This window comes from Daucus carota, chromosome 3 (genome assembly GCF_001625215.2).
Source record: "Daucus carota subsp. sativus chromosome 3, DH1 v3.0, whole genome shotgun sequence".
NCBI classification, from domain to species: Eukaryota; Viridiplantae; Streptophyta; class Magnoliopsida; order Apiales; family Apiaceae; genus Daucus; species Daucus carota.
In genome coordinates, this window is record NC_030383.2 from 15,388,110 (window position 1) to 15,408,555 (window position 20,446).

At 33.6% G+C, this 20,446-nt stretch overlaps 1 long non-coding RNA gene across 5 annotated transcripts in view; it reads left to right on the top strand.

Moving 5' to 3' along the window:
- The first annotated feature begins 14,333 nt into the window (after positions 1-14,333).
- The window catches only part of LOC108210889 (uncharacterized), a 37,589-nt gene continuing 31,476 nt past the window's right edge, over positions 14,334-20,446 (top strand). For 2 of the 5 annotated variants that reach the window (XR_010290537.1, XR_010290536.1), the window contains exons 1-2: positions 14,334-14,457; positions 14,580-14,634. This is a non-coding gene — a long non-coding RNA (uncharacterized LOC108210889). Of the gene's footprint in view, positions 14,635-15,534; positions 15,577-20,446 lie in introns of all 5 variants that reach the window. The other 3 variants (XR_001804920.2, XR_010290534.1, XR_010290535.1) reach the window with 3 other exon arrangements.

Below are 20,446 nucleotides of genomic sequence, written 5' to 3' on the forward strand. Positions count from 1 at the left end.
CATAAACATAGCCCGTGTATATATTTCTCAAGTCCTCAGGAGGGAGAGAGAAAAGTAGTGTCACCATGACAGCAATTCAAATATTAAAAATAGGTACACATAGACAAGAATCAGATCTGATTATTTCAAACACATAATCGTGCGATTATACAAGAAAAAGGTGTTGGATCAACAAAATTGCCCGACAAGAAAATAATTGAGAAATGAAATTATTTAACAATCTTTCGATCAATTGAAATGAAAAAGTAAACAATACCTCAACTATGAGAAATGCACTCCAATATACAAGACCACAACCGGCACACAAGGTTGAAGGACCTGTCTTGTATTTATAAGTGCAAAAGAAACTTATGATTCTCAAGAATCTTGCAAAAAGTCAAAAATTTTGTCAAAATAAAAGTATAAAATTTGAAAAGTACATAAAAAAGAATCCAGGATACAACTTTCAACTTTCCGTTTCTTATTTTGTGTTGGTATATTTGAGTTTTCTATCTATAACTTAGTGTATTTTTTTTCTATTTCTAGTTTTAACGCCGGAGAATATAAAGATAATAGTCTGACGTGTAGGTGATTTGAAGATATGATAATTTGAATAAAAAATTCAAAACTAATATCAATAAGATTCTTAGTACATTATCTTTCTTAATTATTATCTTATAATTTCTTATTTCTAATTATGGGTTCATTATCTATATTTTTTTGTATGAAGCCCAAGAGTGTATAATAAATAGTACTGAAAGAAATAAATAAGTGATTATATACTTAAATAATATCAAACAAGTCAAACTCAAAAATAAAAAAAGTTCCAATATTTGAGAACTCTTCCGTTTTCTTGACATCGTAGAGAATTGAGAATTCTACTTTCTTCCTTGACATAGTATGTTAATTCATAATTTATTTTTTGATGCTAACACTTTCTTTCATGAATGTAATAGCAAAAGATATATGTACAACTTATTTTTAACTAATTTTATTAATATTTGATATTATCAAATATTAAGTACCCTTATTTTGACTACAAATTAAAATGCTAGCACTTGTTTACGTATATAATATGAGTAAGAATATGGGTCTCTTTAGGTACCTATATATATGTGTGTGTGTATGTTTGGTTCAAATGTGGTGTATTATTTTTTATTTTAAAGAATATCCTTATATGAATAATATTAAAAAATAATTTATAATGCAGCAAAAAATATAAGTTTTATTAGTCTTAAAATGTTGCCCCCATATATTATTTATGACTTTAATCCCATAATGTATTAGACTGTCAATTTTTTAAAAATATATTAATGAAAGATATATGTTACAAGGAAAGGCATATCCTCTTGAATAAAATTTAAATATATAATTCTTTTAAATGAGGTGGAATGCCATATTACTTATTACTACATGTATAGGCCATTTTAATTATCTTTTTATGTGTTTGTTCTTTTATTATATTTCAATCTTAAAATCTTTTCATAATAGTTAGTTGAGTGGCGTAATGATTAAATGATTTTGAATGTAATCTTGATATAATATTAAAAGAATTGTTATTTATTTGCATAATATGTTATATTCTCATATAAATATTGTGATCTATTAAATTTTATAGCAATAACGCTTGATATTCTTGTGAATTATAAAATTGGTTATCTATTTTAAAATCTTAAATTTTATTTAAGAATATGAATTTATGATTTTCACTAGAAGTGGTGAAAATGTTTTATAAACCAGGGCTTGGGAAAAATTCAGAGTTTTCAATTATAAAAGCCAACCAATCCATAATTTTATTTTTCACAACCAATATATAGACACAAAATTCTATACATACAGCTTTCAGCACTTTCTCCCTCCCCACGATGGCCTCTATTGGTCACTTTTTCCCGTCGTCCATGTGTCTTCTCTCTCCCCTGTACTACGGCCTCTCCAACTCTTGAAATTAAACCCTATGAAATATAGGTATAAAGTTTTTAGATGTTGAAGGATATATATTTAATTATTTAAGATTTGTTTGGGAATTCTTGAAGAAGAATTACTTTTTACCAAGCTTATGAGGAAGAATCATAAGTGTGAAGGAAATACTATATGAGGAAAGCTTTCAAGAATTAGATCATAGATCAGTATCCGCTCCAATTCTAGCATTCCCAGCAATCAAGGAGATTTTGTAATTTAGAGCGGTGCTTAGGATTTTTGTATTGATGCAACATGGTAAACTGATCATGTATGCTTTAACGAAACCGAAACCTCACTAGCTAGTAGAATTACCCTAATTTTGATTTAGATCTAGTTGTCATGGTCTGGCTGTTGCGGATTTGGTGACATTAATTACTTAAAACCGAGTAACTTGTGAAATATTCGCCGATCATACGAGTCTGAAGTATATTTACACTCATAAAGAGTTGAATATGAGAAAACGAATGTGGTTGAAGTTAATTAAGGTTTATGATTACACCATCAACTATCATCCTAAAAAGGCTACTGTAGTAGTCACTACACAAAATATGGCCTATTGCAAGTCTAACATGCATTTGTGTTGCATAAAATGTTGCAATAGATAAAAAAATTTGCTACTCTATTGCAATATTTTTCAATGTGTTGTATAAAATAGGAAAGTGTTACAAATAAAATTGTCAAAAACAAATTTTGGACCAAACGTAATACTTTTAAAAGCGTTACAATACATTGTTTAGAATTTGGCTGAAAAATAGGCGGGGGCTTCAATTCTAATTGGGCGGGATATCAAATTATTGGTACCAAAATTTATTTAATTTTATTACACTATCTCACCCTCTCTCTCACACTGTCTCTCCAGCACTCTCTCATCTCTCTCGCGCGCATCTCTCTCTCTCTCTCTCTGCTCATCCTCTCTCTCACCTCTCCCGCTCATCTCTCTAGCTCAACTCTGTGGCTCATCTATCTCGGTCACCTCTGTGGCTCATCTCTGGGCTCGTCATCTCTGGGCTCGTCTCTGCTTTGAAAACGTCTGGAGGAGCAATTAGAGCTTCGATTTGAGGTAAAAACCTAAATCTTTTTATATGTATATGTATGTTAGATGGTAGATTCTATTTGCTTGTTGAAATATTAGAGCAAATAAGGGTTTTTTTTTTGTAAATTTATATATATATATTCTATTTGCTTGTAAATTGCTTCTATGCTGGTACAAAAACTGCAATTCACATTATTTTAATTAATGTGAATTAATTAATTTGTTCTAATTAATTTTTGTTTGGATGATTAGATGGAAAGTAGTGCCCAATCTTCACCCGTAGCTGAGAACTTACCACCTCCCCCTCCCCTGCCTGAAAATCTTCCACCTCCCCCTCCCCCCCTCCCCTAACTGAAAATTTTCCACCACCCCCTCCCCTGCGTGAAGAAGTTCAACCTCCCCCCCCCAATCAAAAAAGCATCCTGTGAAAAAGAGTTCCAAGAGAGGTGTAGGTACAATTAATGGAAGATTATGTACTGTTGAGAAAACAGGAAGATATCCAAGAAGAAGAAAAAAATAAAATGGTCAATGATGGTGCTGATTAGCCAGTTCAAACAGAATTTCAAGATGAGGCACTTGAAAGAAAAAAGCGTGGAGGACCAACATTAATGAATAATGTGTACACAAGGAGCCCTGATGAGAAGAAGATTATTAAGTTAAACTGCGAGCTTCAGGCTGATGATGACAAGGTCTTGTCTGAGTTCAAAAACTTTTTGGGGACTTTGAGTAGACAGAGTGTCCCACCACTTGATTGCATTAATTGGCGTAAATTTCCTCAAAAACGGAAGGATGAGCTATGGAGTTTTGTTAAGGTAAATATGAAAACTACTTAAGACTTCTTTTTGTATATTCTCCTTTCATGGTGTTGAGTTTGTATAATATTATACTGTGTAAACATCACTAATGTTCAAACACAAAAATTGTTGTAGACAAAGTATGACATTCCTGAAGAAGGAAGAACATATACATTAAGCACTATAGGTGCTTTATGGAGGCTGCACAAGGCGAGAATTAAGAAGGATCATTATTCCAAATACGATAATGATGATGATAGACTAAAAAATAGGCCCGATGTCATTCCAGTCGAAGAATTCAAGGTGCTGCTTAATTACTGGGCAGATGAAGAAGTCCAGGTCTATTTTTGATAAGTTGTACTTTAAATACTAAATATAATATATATAATTTGCACTTTAAATAATGAATTTAAATACTGAATATAATATATATAATTTGCACTTAATTCCTGAATGGTCAGAGACGGTCTAAGGAAAATACTGAAAATCGGCAAAAAATTGTGGAAACTCATATTGCTGGTCGAAAAAGCTTTTCGCAAATTGGAGAGAAGATAGTATGCATTGGTTTTAAATTTTTCTTTAATTTCCGTGAGTTTATGAAATGCCAAATATTGTATTCCTTTGTAACATAATACTTGTATTATCTCTGCAGAAAATAGAGAAGAAGATCACCCCTGAACAACTAGCTTCAAAGGGTGAGATTTATGGGAAAACACGTAAATGGGACCCTACACGCAAATACAAGGTAATGATCATTTTAATCTTCTTAAGAATATGCAATTTTCTGATAAAAAGGTGTTACAGACTTTGAGTACTAATGTGTTTGTATTTATATTTATCTCGTAGACAAAAATTGATGAGGAAGATGATAATGGGGAGCCAGTCAAAAAACCAAGCCATGGACCGAATTGGCTTTTGGGCAGATCAGGTAAATGTAGGAAAACAAAGAAAGCTCAGGAGGAAAAACTTCTTACGACTAGTACTGCCAATGTGGATGAGCTGAGAAAGACCATTACGAAGGAAGTATATGGCTGAAATGGATAGAAAGATGTGTGAAAAAATGAAAAGGATAATGGCAAAATTGGAAGATATCAATCCTGATTTCACAAACCTTGATGTTGAAGAGTTGTGGGTTGATGATGCAAGTGAAGATGATGAAGAGGACAATGGTGAGGAGGATAACAACAGTGAAGAAGATGACATTGGCGAGGAAGGTGACGGTGACGAGGATGACAACAATTAATATCTTCGTTAATTATCAATATAACTTATATAACTTTTGGTTAGTTGGTTGTTCTGGTAACTTATGCGTATCGACTTTAAACTGAAGGTCTAGAAGTAAGTGATGTAGTAGCTGACTTATTTTGTACTTATGTTCTGTTGGATTTGCAATTAGGCAAGTTTGGTATGTTGTTGGTTTGCTACATTTGTGTGGCATGGCTTGAAGAAAATGCAGGCCTGTTATATTCAATCTGAATTAGTTTAATGTGTTGCAAATTTTATATTAAAGTATTACAATAGGGTCAAATGTGTTACATTAAAATGTTACAAAAAACTAAAATACATTGCAAAAAAGAAACAAATGTTGCACACATATGTTGCTAAAAACCAAAATAAAATGTTACAATATGGATCAAACGTTGCAAGTATGGAGACCAACTAAAATTAGAAACAATGTTACAATAGGTTCAAAAAACGTTGCAACTTTGTAACATATCTACGTTAAATAGTGTTACAACAATGTGTTATAATATACTATTGTAACACAAAAATTGTGTTACTATAACATTAAAAAGTGTTACGATAAATTAGCTATTGTAATACATTTTATATGTTGCAAAAAGTATCCAAAATATTACTATAGGGGTCTATTGCAACGGCAGTAAACGCAACGTTGAATTTTGGAAAATATGTTACATTAATAGAGTATATTGTAACACTTTTGAGGTCTAATATTATATTTTCTTGGCATTGCAATATGCCATATTTGGTGTAGTGAGTAGAAGATGCTTTGAGCAGAAAAGATAGGTTGAATATGCTAACGATGACCAAGGAATTGTACAAAGAGTTTGAGAAACTAGAAATTAAAGTATGTTTTCTGGCAAAAAAAGAAAAAAAAAATCAAATTATGTAACTTGGATGTTATACATGGCATGCTATGCAAAATAATGTTTCAACCCGAACATTTGGAAGGAACAGAAATGCAAAGATGAAGTGATGAATCAAGGAATGGATGGGTTAAGTAGAGACGAGATATGTACACAAAAATATGAAAACATTTTTTTGAGGTTTTCCCCTAGAATTTGGATACCAAACATACTAGAGTTGAAAAAGGATATTATCCACCCGAAGAAAGAGATTGCATAATGGGTCAACAAATGCTACACATGCCAAAGAGTAAAAGTTAAACATTAGAGACGTAGCAGATTATTACAATCATTGGATATTCTTAAATAGAAGTGGCAGCATATCGTTATGGATTTTATCATAGGACTACCCAGAATCATAGTTAATCACGACATTATATGGGATATCATTGACTGACTATCAAAGTCAGCGCACTTTGGTGGCTTTTGTGCCACATAGCAGGGAGAACATTCGAATAGAAAGATATCACATTCTTATTATCAATGAGACAATCATTTCCATCTTCATTTGGTGTCTTTTCTGCACCCTGTTGTTCAAGTTGGATCTGCAGTAGTTGTCGGTGTAGTCTTCCTATTCTTGTCAGACAATATATATTGTGGGAGCACGGATCTCTTTCTTCTTGGAACTTTACAGCTAAGTAGATCAGGTTTTTCTAAAATTACCAAATCAGTAAAAAAAATTCATAAATTATTTGTAATTAAATGAGATATAAACAAGATATTCTACACATTAATTATACCACCATGTTGGAGTAATATTTGTTAATTCAAACTTAAGTGTTAGTGTATCTAATTAAATATAGTATTTATTTTATATGAAATAGCAGCAAGAATAAGTCTCGTAAGTTGCTTTTATTTCTCAGAATTTATAGCCACCACCTTAGGTGTGCGCCTACTAGTTTTTAGTTTTTATTTACATTGTTAGTCTTTAGTTTTAAATGACAAGTAGTAGCAGTTTTCCTTCCCCTACACAAATGAATTAGTTAATTAGTTTTGTTTACATGTTTAAAAAGTAAAGATGACGCTCTAGAAGCAACTAAAAACTTTAAAGTGCTTTTTCGGTATGCTTTACAACCGAACGGAGTTGTGGAACGTCGAAATATATATAGGACAATGGTTGCTAGGGGTGTGCACGGGTAGGTTCGGCTTGGTTTCTATCTAAAACCGTTACCGAACCGTGTAATTTGGTTCGGTTCGATTTTTAGGTAGAAATCATAACCGAACCATTTTTAACGGTTTTTTTCGGTTCGGTTAACCGTTGGTCGGTTTCGGTTTTTTTCGGTTTTTAAATGATTAGAAACTAGTATACAAATTTAATATTATTATTATTTTATAAATATATTTAAATACTTATAATACCAATTTTTCTTACTAAACTATATAAATAATATATTGTAACATATATATAATATGTTATGTTTTTATTTTATATTATATAAACGGTTCGGTTTTAGGGGTAAAACCGTAACCATTATATCGGTTTGGTTCGGTCACAGTTTTTGTCGGTCACGGTTTTTTTTCGATTTGGTTTTTCGGTTTTTCGGCTCGGTTTCTGTTTTTTGGTTTTTTTCGCTCACCCCTAATGGTTGCATTGACAAGGAGCTTCTTGAAGGAGAAAAAAAAAGCTATCTACGTTTTGAAGAGCGGTTAGACACTGGTGTAAATTTCAAATAGATTGCCCACTCGTGTTTTGAATGGAGAGACACTGTATGAAGCTTGGAAAGAGAAAAAACCTCAGCTCAATTTTATAAGAATTGTAGAAAGCAAAAGCTGGAACTATGATCAACATGAAACAGAAGGTATGGGTAATAAAGTACACTGTCAGAATTGTTGGAAGGGGTTTTGAGCAGAAAAAGGGCATCGATTATACAGAGGTGTTCGCGCTGGTTACATGACTAGAAACAGTCTGTTTACTGCTATCACTATCAGCCAAGAATGGATGTGAAGTTCACCATCTTCACGAGAAAATAGATTTTTTGAATGGTGAACTAGTTGAAGAAGTCTATATATATGTAACTCAACCAGGGTGTTTCGTGAAAAGAAATCAAAAGCACATGTTCTATACATGTTGCTAAAAGCACTTTACGGATTAGGCCAAGCCTTAGGGGCCTCGGATGCTCGTCTTAACAACTGTCTAAAGGATTTGGGTTTCTAAAAATGCCCATATGAGCATGTTGTATACACCAGAAAGGAAGGTGATGAATTTTAATCATAGCTATTTATGCAAACATCATGAAGTTTAAAAGCAGACGAGAATACAGAAAAATGGGTAAATATAAAATTATGTGGATTCCGGTGCGGGACATTCGGCATATATTAACATAGTAAATATATATGTAGTATATATATTTCAGGAGTTTCATTTAAATTATACTAAATATATAGTCAACTAAAAAAGTTGATTGTCCTTAATAATATTTGTCATTCTTACTTGATAATACAACCGATGAATTTTAACGTACTTAATCGATTATGTGTTTATGTATCTACAATAATTTCTTTCACTCGTGGGTGAGAGCGAAGAAACCCCAAAAATTCCCGTGCACTCAAGAATCCGTAAGTATCGAGTGCGTAATGCGGCAGGTAAGTACTCTATTCTGGGGAGAAGCCCATTGTGCTACACTATAAAGCATCAAAGAGAATACTCCGTTATGTAAAATTAACATTGGATTATGGGCAGGTATACTTCAAAGATGTTGGACATTACATTTTATCAGGCTATTCCTAGAGTAAATTAGCTGGTAATGATAATGATAGAGGAAGCATAGAGGGATTGTGTATTATCTTAACGAGAACCTACTTACATGAGTGCCTCAAAATCGAAGGTGTGTGGCAATCTCCTCTCATGAAGCTGAATTTATGGCAGCTACCACAGCAGCGTGCCATGGAATTTGGTTATGGAATTTGTTGATGCAGATAACTGATATAGAGCCTTGTAACAAGTCTGCCATATACTTGACAAAAAACCCGATGTTTCACCATCGTAGTAAGCATATAGAAATTCGTTATCATATTATCCAGGACTATATTGAAAGAGGAGATATTATGGTAAAGCATGTATGCACAAACGAGCAACGGATGCTCAGAAAGACCATGTCCAGGGTGAAGTTTGAAGAAAGATTTGGCCTAGAAAGTATAAATTAAGGGAATGATTGTTGGAGTAGTATTTGATAATTCAAATTTAGGTGTTATTTATGTAAATATAGCATGTTATTTTATACAATGTAATAGCAGCAAGAATAAAGATTAAGACTTCATAATTAAGAAAAATAGTTCTAAGTGGTGAAACTTTATGAGTAAAAGTGAATTTTGTAAAAATGGATTCACCTAAAATTTGAAACAATTTTCTATTGAAAAGGGACTTGATAAGTAAGAAAGTAAAGTAATGTCACAAAGAAATGGGTTTTTAATTAGTTCAAATATATCATATTCTACCATCATATTTCATAGAAATCTACCATGCATAACAAAATTTATGGTAAGAATACAAGTTTTGAGACCGAGAAAGACTTACCTTTAATACCACTACCAAAGCAAGCTTTTATGACCATATATGATAAAAAATGTGACGCCTCCATATCCACATCCTGCAGATCTGGTCTGCCACTAAACATCTGGCTCAAAACAACACTTGCGTTATATATTAATATTACATAATCCAACTCTTGCCCCACAAGTCCAGGGTCGATCGTCTTACAATATTGCTACCAAGTCTTACTTGATTATATAATAGCAAGTCTGATGACAGACTATTGTAATTTCTATAATTGGTACTGCCAAACAGCGTAGCCTAGCAGCCTCAGCTTGGGTATGTGCCTTCACCTTGCCTTTTTCAAAACCGTTTCCGACGGTTTTCTTGAGTCGTGCCACACTCACTCTTTACTGCTTAAAAAGGAATAAAGTAGATGCAAGAATGAGCAACTAATTGCTCAGCAAGTCCACATAGCACAGAATAACAAATAACAGGATATGCAAATAAAGCATAGAAGACAACTCAAGTCAAAACAACAAAATAGTTACCATCAAATGACAAAACAATGTCAAGTAAAGAAGACGCTGGTCTTCCACCTCTCGGTAACACTACATGGCTCGATTAGCACCATTTCGTGAATACCGTTCTCCTGTGTGATCTTTGCAGTCTGATCGTAACCGCACAAGACACACCTACCACTCTCATTTGCTAGCATAAGGGTTAACATTTGTAACCCTAAACTATCTGCCTTACCAGATAGTAAATTCTCAACTCTACCATGAATTTAATAAATTCGTGTTGACCAGATTGAACAGATTCCTACGAATACAAGGAAATTCTCCCAAACAAATACCAATCATCACTACTCATTTCTACCAAAGAAGTGCGAACAATGCACCCTTTCAACAAAGATTATCCGAAGGTAGAAGTGAAGGATAATTAAATGAACTAGACTCCAAAGAATAAGATGATCTCCAAAAAGGGAGTAAGTTAATTGTGGTGAGATCATCGCTGCAATGTATTCACCTCAGGTTTTGAAGATTCAAAATATTATCATTATTAGGATCAGCTCATTCCCGTACAATGGGAGGGCTCGAATTATTGAAAGTATATGTGACCAATATCTTTAAAACCCTCAAAATGAAACGGAGATATTTTCTCGATTCACATTGGTACGAAATGTAATATTCTCACAATCAACACTTGTCACACAATTATCAAATAGGCACGAAAAACTTCACGTCAAGAGAGGGCTAGTGAACTTGCCTGGCTGCCGACCGGAAAGATTTCCAGCGGCCTGCCACCTTCACCAACAGCTCTCCCCCCTCTCTCTCCCTCTCTCCCTCTCTCTCTCTCTCGCTCTCTCTCTTTCTCTCTCTCCCTCTCTCTCTCTCCCCCCTCCCCCTCCCTCCTTTTCCCCAAAGTCGCTACTGAGGTGGTTTTGACCTCCCTCCCTCCTTTCCCCCAAAGTCGCTACTGAGGTGGTTTTGACCACCAACACCCACGACGCCATCCGATCCGCTTCCCGAGAAGCTCCGTTCACCATTGACGACGATTCCGTAGTTTCCCCACCACCCTGACTACCTACACTCACACACTCCATTGATAAACGCCACACACACACCCAACCAGTACGCACTCACCCACATACACACACAAACCCAGTCCCTTTTCCACCAATCAATTCCAACCCATCTCGCAATAACCCAAAGCAACCATCAATTTTTAATGCTTCAATTCATCATTAAGAACCCTATTTAGATATATGCATATAAAATCTCTACTCTCCTCATAAATTTGAAAGAGAATAAGTTTAAGTTAGGTATTTTATATGTATAAAGCCAAAGCAGAGCATAGTGTTTACTGGTGGGGTCAAGAAAAATGTAACATCAAACTAAATTATACTCCATAAATGGTTAATTTAAGCAAAAGAAGTAATAATACCTTAAAATATGAAGGTATTAATTGAGATTCTGCAAGTTTGCTTCTCCTCTCGCCAAATCTCCAATCCTTCCCATTTGTTTTGTTTTGGTAAGGAAGTACTTATATTTCCTAATTGCAATTATCACTTTAATAGCCCTCTAATTATTTCTTAATCACATAATTACTTGGGGACTACTCAAAATACTTGGGCTCCAAGTTTTACAACTTGGGCCCCAAGTTCCGTCCCGATAATTGCGATTTTACTCGGCTCGTTCCTATTTTCTCGTATCGGTTTTTTTTCTAATAAATACAAATAATTTAATAACTAAATACCAGTATAAAAATAATTAAATATATAGATTATTAATTATAATATTCTCCTGACTAATTCCCAAATTAATAAAATAATTAAGATAAAATAATTATCTCGGCTATAACGTAATATTTGCTCACGAGTCGGTAACTAAATAAATACTCGAGGTTACCCTATTCTTCGTATAAACAAGACTCTCAAATATAGTCTAAATATCTAACGGGCACAATCTAACGCCGTGTGTTTTCTACAATCTTTTCTCAACTACGACACTTTAATATTTTATAAATTTATTAAATTAGAGGATAATAATGTAGATCTTTTTGCTAAACAAATAATTAAACTACCCAGCTACATTTTTCGCATCGGTGAATATAATATTAGCGAGTCCCGAAACTTAAAAATTTTGCATTTACTGATTATATTCATATAAATGAATCTTTCTAATCACTAACAACACCAAATTTAATTTCTTGATTAGAGAATCCACACAGCTACATAATCTTAATAAAATATTCTGTACCGCATAATAATAAATCCAGAATTAATTAATATTCTGACATAGTAATCAATTAAATAAAATAATTTTTACACTCAGGTACTTGTAAATTTTTCGGTTGTTACATTCTTCCCTCCTTAAGGGATTCCGTCCTCGGAATCTTGATTGGTGTTGAACAACTCTGGATAACTTTTTGTCATCTCTTCTTCTAATTCCCACGCAGCATTTTCTACAGCTTTGTTTTTGCCATATTACTTTAACTAACTTTACTTTCTTGTTTCTAAATTCGTGAAATATCGAGTCCACAATCTCTACCGAGTTCTCTTCATACGTTAAATCAGACTTAATATTTATGGGCTCATAGTTCAAAACATGACGGTGATCAGTCTTGTAGGTTTTTAACAAAGATGTATGAAAATGTTTGTACATGTTGTAAATCTGAAGGTAAAGCTAATTGATACGAAACATTTCCCATTTTTCTTAGGATCTCAAAAGGTCCTATATATCTTGGATTTAACTTACTTCTCTTCTCAAATCTAACCATTTCTTTCCAAGGCGACACTTTTAAGAGTACTTTTTCTCCAACATTAACTGCTTTCTCTTTTCTTTCTAAATCTGCATATCTCTTCTGTCTGTCTTGAGCTGTTACTAATCTTTTTAATTGATTGCTTCGTTTGTTGAACTAGCTCTGGTCATTAAATCTTTTTCATTCCAACTTCATCCAACAAAGAGGTGATCTACACTTCCTACCATACAATGCCTCAAAGATGCCATTCCAATAATAGAATGATAGCTATTGCTATAAACAAACTCTATTAAAGATAAGTGATCATCCCAACTTCCTTTAAAGTTCAAAGAACAAGCTCTTAACATATCTCCTTTAAATTTCTGAAATTCTTGCCAAAATCTCCATGTAAATCTGGCATCTCAACTGGTTCTCCATATTTAGACACAGCTTCGTTCACATACATCTTTACTAATCTCTCCAGGGTATATTTCACACTAATAGGAAGAATATGCACAAATTTTGTCAATCTATCCACAACTATCCAAATAGCGTCATGACTGGCTCGAGTTCTAGGTAAACCTACTATGAAATCTATGGAAATGTGTTCCCATTTTTATTCTGGGATCTCTAATGGTTGCAACAACACACTAGGTCGGTGTTTTGCTTTTACTTTCTAATAAATCAAACATTTACTTACCCACTCAGCCATCTCACTTTTCCTATTAGGCCACCAACAGTTCCTTTTACAATCTAGGTATATCTTGGTACTTCTTGAGTGTATAGAGTATCTCGATTCATGAGCTTCACTCAAAATATCGTGTTTAAGTTCCATTACATTAGGAATCCAAATCCTATTGATAAATTTCCCAATTCCTTTCTCATCTTTTACACTCACTACGCCATAGATGCACCTACGCAACATCAAAAACATGTGTTGCATTTAAAAAGTAGGTCAAAAAATTATGCTCACGGTAACATTGCGTTTCTAATGTTGCTATATACATAAATAGGATGTTGTGTTAGGTTTAAAAAATGTCGCACATTGCAACAGCTATGAAGTATTGTTGTTAATATTATATTATTGATGATAATAATAATAAAATTAATAGTTATATTTTTTGAAAAGTATTAATTTTCAAAAAAATATTATTTAAGTTTTCATATGTAACAATTTGGTTACCAGAGTCATATCCTTTTAAAAAATTATAATATATTTAATAATAGTAATAAATTGAATAAAATAATTATTTTTACAAAATGAACACTAGTGAAAAGTGTTACGGAATAGATATTTTAATTTTTTAATTAATAAATATTACATTAGAATTAATTATAATTAATTATATACAATATTTGAGAGAATTGTTATTGTAGTATGTAGTATATATTATATAAAATAATACAGAATTTATTAAGATTATATATACATATAAATAATATTTATTATTATGTGATAAAATATTTAAATTGTGTAATATAAAATAAATTAAAAAATTCTGATAACACGACTTTTGAGGTGAAAACAGTAAAGAATAGAATTCCAGTGTACTACCTCTACCTCTCCCTCTCTTAGTCTCACCTCTCTCTAATCTCATCTGAGTATCTTCACTTTCTTGTTCACCTCACCTCATTCTCGCTCAACCCACACCTCACTTTCTCCAATCTCTCTCTCTCTCTCTCTCTCTCTCTCTCTCTCTCTCTCTCTCTCTCTCTCTCTCTCTCTCTCTCTAATTAAAGGTGCCTCTCAACCGTAAGTAGGGTTAATCACCTCAATTAGGTTTAGTCCTCGCTCTCCTTCGCTCTGGCCGCCGATTAAAGTAGCGAATCGAAGTAGCGAATTTATGGGTCTTTCTAGATTTTATGGGTCTTCATGAATATCTTCTAATTGATACTATTATATCGACTTTTTCATGGATTTTGTACTAATTAGGACTGTAATCTTCATTTTGCAGGCGATTAGGGCTCTTTCTTGAGGCTTGAAGTTGGGAATTTTACTTGGGATTTCAGGTAAATCCCATATTTATGGTATAAATTTTGATTCTGTATTCTATATATGATGTTTTAATCAAGGTAAATTCAATCTTTATGGTATAAATCCTGTTTTGCTTTTAAAAAATACTGTATTGATTGAAAGAGAAAGGGAGAAATAAAGGGAGGGATAGAGACAGGGCAATAGAGTTTGTAGAAAGTCAGAGTAAGAGAGTAATAGAAAACAGGGATCTAGGTTGATTTTATATGAACTTTACACCTTATGTACTTTATGATTTAATTAATTTATGATTTAAAGATTTCTAAATCTTCAGTTACATGATATGTCACACATAAGAAAATTGGTTTCTATTTCAAGTTGAAAGTCTAGACATTGCCGCATTTTCGATAATTTTATTAATAAACCTCTTAGTGCTAGACTCCTTCTGCAGAGTATCTTTAAATTGGATGCATATAAATGAATGGAACTTATCACTGTATCATAATTTTGAAAACTGGTATCTGTATCATAATTGAAAGTCTTGACACTGTTGTGTTTTCTCATAACTTATAGTAATATACTTGTCAGCACTAGAAGCCTTCTGCAGATTATCATGAACTTCTGCAGAGTAACTAGCTTATCCTTGTATTAAGTTTTCATGTCAGAGATAAGGTTAAATTTCTTGTTCTAGTCGGGTTTCCGCTCAGGGGACTTTAAGGGAAAATGTACTGATATGCTACATTGTAGGTGCTGAAGGGATGCACTTTTTGAAGTTCTTTTTTGTCTTTTTTTTCATTGGTCTATGAGGGTAAAGTGTAATTATTATCAAGTAGTTTGTTCTTAACTGACTAATTTTACTTGTTAAATGTATCTAACTATATGTATATTTACATATAAAACCTACATCTTCTTACATGATGGATGTGTATATATTATAGGTTCTGCAGCCAATGTGGTAGGGTATGGTTACGTTGGAGATGGTAATCTTCATGCTAAAGTACTCATCGCCTGCTACTTCAGATCGTCTCCTTTCAATCATTAATTCTTGACTCTTATTGACTCTTTCTGCTAACCTTGGTTGCACTAACATCTCAAAAATTCTTCCATCCTCATGCTCTGAATCCTTAATCTCCCATCGTAACTTCTCCATCTCCCTAATCAATTTCTTTGGTAAAGACATCACATTAATTCTTCTTTTTCTACTTAATGCTCAACAACTACATTCGCTTTTCCCAAGTATTAGTTAATTGTACAATCATAGTCCTTTTTTTCAATTCTAACTACCTCCTTTGTCTTATATCCAACTCTTTCTGAGTAAACAAGTATTTTAAACTCTTATGATGTGTATATATCTCACACTTTTCACCATACAAGTAATGTTGCCAAATCTTTAAAGCAAATAATATCGTAGCTAATTATAGGTCATGTAGGATATCTCAATTCATAGTCCTTAAGTTGCCTAGAAGCATCTGCTATCACTTTTCAATGTTGCATAATAACTCATTCTAGTCCCTTATGGGATACATCACTATAGATAACAGACTTTCCTGTCTTGTTAGGTAAAGTTAACACAGGGCCATATTAATTCACTTTTTTAATTCCAAAAAACTCTCTTTGCACTTAAGGGTCCATTCAAACTTCTTCTTTTTTTTCCTAATCAACTTGGTCAAATGAATCACAATCTTAGAAAAATCTTTTACGAAGCTAACCTAAGAAAACTTCTTACTTCTGTTAGGTCCTTAGTTTTTCTAATTCGATATTGCTTCAATCTTTGCGGGGTCTACCATTATTTCTTTCTTGGAAACTATATGCCCTAAAACTGTTCTTGCTTTATCAAAATTTCGAAAATTTTGCATATAACTTTTATTTCCTAAAAATTTTTAAGTTATCCTAAGATACATGCTCTTCTTTCGTCTTAGAATAAATCAAAATATTATTGATAAATAATCATGAACTTTATCCAAATATTTCTTAAATACTCTATTCATAATATCTATAAAAGTTTCAGGGGCATTAACCAATCCTGCTCTTAATGTTACTCAAGTGGTGCTAATTCCTAAGGTTTCGAATCCCAAGAATCTTGGGCAATTTAGGCCTATTAGTTTATGCAATTTTGTGTACCGTGTTATATCTAAAGTCCTGGCAAACCGTCTGAAACCTCTCATGAAAAATCTTATCTCTCCTCAGCAGTCTGCATTTATTCCTAGAAGACTTATTCAAGATTGTATTATGGTTGCCCATGAGTGCTTTCATCATATTAGTCACAAGAAGAAGGGATCAGTTGCTGAGATGGCAATAAAGCTAGATCTTAACAAGTCTTTTGATCATGTTGAGTGGGATTTTTTACTAGCAGTGATGAATAAAATGGGTTTTTGCTCCAGGTGGCAATCTTGGATTTATCAATGTCTCTCTACTACCACTCTTCAGTTCCTAGTTAATGATGAATAATTTTGCTCTATAAATCCTAAAAAAGGTTTAAGATAGGGAGATCGATTATCTCCCTATCTTTTTCTTCTGGTAGCTGATGTTTTATCTCGTTCTATTTCTCATGCCAATCAGGAAGGTTTAATCAAAGGTTTAAAGATGGCTAGAAATTGTCCTATAGTCTCTCATATCTTTTTTGCTGATGATTCTCTACTCTTTTTACATGCTGATGAACGTGTTCCTGCAAATATTTTCAATCTTTTGGAGGAGTATAGTAATGCTTCTAGTCAGCAAATCAATTATAATAAGTCTTCTGTTCAATTTAGCCCTAATACTTAGTCGCATATTAAAAAGAGAATTGTTGACATTTTGAAGATGGGCAATGCTAGAGACCCCAAATTTTTCCCCCAAAATTTGTTACCAAATGACGTGGCTAACAAGTGGCGAAATTTGATTGGGTGATTGATGAATCTGCAGGGGGTGCTTCATTATTATGGGAATGAATGCAACCAATGAGATTTTGCCACGTCATTTGGGAAAAAATTTTGGGATAAATATTTGGGGTCCCTAGCATTTTCCTTTTGAAGATATCCGAATCAGCTTTTAAATGTAAGTACTTAGGTCTTCCCGCTACTTTTGGAAATAGTAAGTTTGAAGCTTTTAATTACATTCTGGAAAGGGTTCTCAAAAAAATGCAAGGATGGAAACTTAAACTCTTATCCCACTGGTCGAGAGATATTAATTAAAGCCGTTGTTCAAGCTATTCCATCTTATGCTATGGGTCGTTTTCTTCTCCCACAAAAATTGATCAATAAGCTTCTATCTGCTATTCGAAGGTTTTGGTGGGGAGGAGATCCCAATAATAAGACGATTCACTGGAGGTGTTGAAATATTTAGTCAAAGCCAAAATGTAAAGGTGGAATGGGGTTTAGAGACTTGCGTGCTTTTAATATGGCCCTGTTAGCTAAACAAGGTTGGAGACTTACTATTAATCCATCATCTTTTTGCGCGCGTGTTGTGAAGAGCATTTATTTTCCAGCTGGGAGTTTTTTAACAGCTGTTAAAGGGGCTCATGCATCATGGCTTTGGACTAGTTTATTACAAGGCAGGGATGTGCTTCTTAAAGGTATTCGCTGACAAGTAGGAAATGGAAAAAGTATTAATTTTTGGGGCAGTCCTTGGGTTCCGAGTTCTTCAAATTTTTTTGTTTACGGAGCAAAAGGTCCATTTACTGTTTCTTCTCTGGTTTCTGATTTTATTTCTAATGGCAAATGGAGCATTCGAAAGCTTCAAGATCATGTTCCTCCGGAAGTTGTGACTCAAATATCGAACATCCCTCTTAGTCGTACAGATGCTAATGACAGATTAGTTTGGCACTATACTTCTAATGGATCTTATACAGTGAAATCTGGCTATCGTGTTGCTTTGAAATTGTTTCAGCCTCATGATTCTCAACAAGCTTCAGCGTCTTCTCAGCCTACCAAATCTTTTTGGAATCTTATTTGGTCTCTTAAAGCTCAACCTAAATTAAAAAATTTTATGTGGAGGCTTTGTGTCAATGCTTTAGCAACAAAAGAAAATTTGTACCGAAGGAACTGCTCACCATCCCCAAATTGTCTTATTTGTCAGGATAGAATTGAATCTGTAGAGCACATGCTTTTTGAGTGTGACTGGACGATGGCAGTTTGGTTTTCGAGCTCGCTTACCCTTATTCCTCCTTCGCCTGGTACGTCAACTGTGCTTCAATGGTTAAACTCTCTTATTGCTGCTACGACCTCTAAGCAAGAGAGTTTATATCTTATTTCTGGCTTTGCTTTTGTCGCCTGGTCAATCTGGACAGCTAGAAACAAATTTGTTTTTGAGCATAATTTAGTTTGCCCGCTCTTAGTTATTAAATCAGCCTCTCAAGCTAAATCTGAATTTTTATCGTTGTTAAATTCCTCATGTTTGGAGTCTCCAAGCTCTATCATCAATTATCCATCGCAGTGGATCCCTCCCCCTGCATTATCGGTGAAGTTCAATTATGATGGTGCTTTTAAGCGAGGCTCTGCATCTATTGGTGTTGTGGGAAGAAGCTCTAATGGAAGTCTTATCAATGGTTTGGGTTGTAAAGTTAATGCTATATCTTCTCTTCAAAATGAGCTTCTTGCAATTCGCGAGGCCTGCACGATGATTACTCAACAACGTATTGCTCATAGTATTGTTGAATCTGATTGCAAGGTTGCTGTTGAACTTTTATAATCTGATAATGCGCCTCCTTGGGACTCTGTTGTTGTTATTGAGGATATCAGATCTATGGCATCTATTTCAAGTATATCTTTCTCTTTTGTGCCCCGCTCTGGTAATCGTGCAGCTCACTGGATTACTAAGACAGCTTTTGATAATTGTCTTCCTCTGGACTGGGTTTCTAATCCCCCTGCTGTGTTGTCCTCAATCTTGAGGAGTGATGTCGATTTCTGTTAGTTTCCCTGGGTTGGTCTCCCCAGCCCTTCAAGTAAAAAAAAAAGATAAGTAACCAACTAAATATTTTTAATTCACATCGTTCTTACACTACTAGAAAACAGCTAATAGACATCAGTTAAAAACTGATGTCCCGGAAAATTTTAACTTATGTCTTTGTCGATGATGTTAAAGGTACCCATTTTTAACATCAGTTCTCAACTGATGTTAAAGACAACATACAATATCAGTGGAGGATAAGAAATCGATATCTATTGCTAAACCTTAAAATTATAATGCACATCTATCTTTTGAATATGGTCATAATATGATATTTGTATGAATATGAACATACTGTACATAAGAACTAATTTTGTCTTGACATCATCTTTTAAGCCAAAAACGATGTGAAAGTAACGTTTGACATCATTTCTTTAAAGTAGCTGATGTCATAGGTACTCTTTCACATCATTTATCCTGAAATGCTGATGTGAAAGGTTGATTTAACATCAGTTCTGTTCCAGTAAACGTTGTGCATTGTAATTTTTGACATCAGTATGGACATCAGTTGTCTATAAAAATGGTGTCAAGTTGGACATCAGTTGTTTATAAAAATGATGTCAATTTGGACATCAGTTGTCTATAAAAATGGTGTCAAGTTAGACATCAGTTGTTTATAAAAATAATGTCAATTTGGACATCAGTTGTCTATAAAAATGGTGTCAAGTTGGACATCAGTTGCCTATAAAAATGATGTCTGGTTACCTGTTTAAACAATGCACATTTTGAAACATACACACCACCAAAAATGAAAAATATACAACCAACAAAACCAACTGAATCAAAACTAAATCTCATTAGTACTGCACAAATTCTTGTGTCAGCATATCCATCATTCAAATCTAACTACACATTTCCATTCAATAAGTACTACCAGATTCATATTCATCCATTCGCAAACATAGATAACAATAGCTAGCTAAGTCA